Source organism: Branchiostoma floridae, unplaced genomic scaffold (assembly GCF_000003815.2).
Source record: "Branchiostoma floridae strain S238N-H82 unplaced genomic scaffold, Bfl_VNyyK Sc7u5tJ_1511, whole genome shotgun sequence".
Lineage (NCBI taxonomy): Eukaryota > Metazoa > Chordata > Leptocardii > Amphioxiformes > Branchiostomatidae > Branchiostoma > Branchiostoma floridae.
In genome coordinates, this window is record NW_023365735.1 from 35,171 (window position 1) to 36,593 (window position 1,423).

The following is a 1,423-nucleotide window of genomic DNA, read 5'->3' on the forward strand; positions in this document are numbered from 1 at the left end:
AACATTTTGTAACTATATGACGCTGTGACTGAATTATTATGTGAATCCTACCTGTATCTGTACTCAATGTATTTAAGCTGGTATAGTACACCTTTTTAGGACTGGTCCAACAAGATAAAAACCGTATTTGTACTTTTTTGTACTACTGTATTTTGTCCATATGATGCTATGATTGAATTGTTATGTGGATCCTCCTTATGTCAGGTCTAGAAATCGGTTGGACCCACTGATGCCTTCCTGGTATGGGCATCTGTACCTGTAGTTACTGTAGTTAACCTGGTATGATACATCTTCGGTACAGCATAACAACTTCTGTGGCTGTACAGCATACCAGTACCCACTCATATTCCAGACTGTTGTGACCATATAATGCTATGACTGAGTTGTTGTGTGGATCCTCCTTCCCTCAGGTGCAGACATCGATGCTACCTGTATCTGTAGTCAATGTAGTTAAGCTGGTATAGTACACCTTTTTAGGAGTACACCTGGTCCAACAAGATAAAAACGGTTTTGTACTGTTTTGTACTACTGTATTTTGTCCATATGATGCTATGATTGAATTGTTATGTGGATCCTTCTTACGTCAGGTCTAGAAATCGGTGGGACCCACTGATGCCTTCCTGGTATGGGCATCTGTACCTGTAGTTACTGTAGTTAACCTGGTATGATACATCTTCGGTACAGCATAACAACTTCTGTGGCTGTACAGCATACCAGTACCCACTCATATTCCAGACTGTTGTGACCATATAATGCTATGACTGAGTTGTTGTGTGGATCCTCCTTCCCTCAGGTGCAGACATCGATGCTACCTGTATCTGTAGTCAATGTAGTTAAGCTGGTATAGTACACCTTTTTAGGAGTACACCTGGTCCAACAAGATAAAAACGGTTTTGTACTGTTTTGTACTACTGTATTTTGTCCATATGATGCTATGATTGAATTGTTATGTGGATCCTTCTTACGTCAGGTCTAGAAATCGGTGGGACCCACTGATGCCTTCCTGGTATGGGCATCTGTACCTGTAGTTACTGTAGTTAACCTGGTATGATACATCTTTGGTACAGCATAACAGCTTCTGTAGCTGTACAACGTACCAGTACCGGTACGAGACTATTGTGACTAATATATGATGCTATGACTGAAATTGTTGTGTGTATCCTCCTCACCTCAGGTCCAAACGTCAGTGGGACCTACTGATACCATCAGCTCCACTCAGGATGCAGACATGTCTCAGTTCCAGACGGAACCAACACAAACCTTTCCGGTAAGGGCACCTGTACCTGTAGTCACTGTAGTTTACCTGGTATAGTACACTTTTAGCTGTCTCAGTTCCAGACTGAACCAACAGAAACCTCTCCGGTATGGGCACATGTAACTGTAGTCACTGTAGTTTACCTGGTATAGTACACTTTTAGCTGTC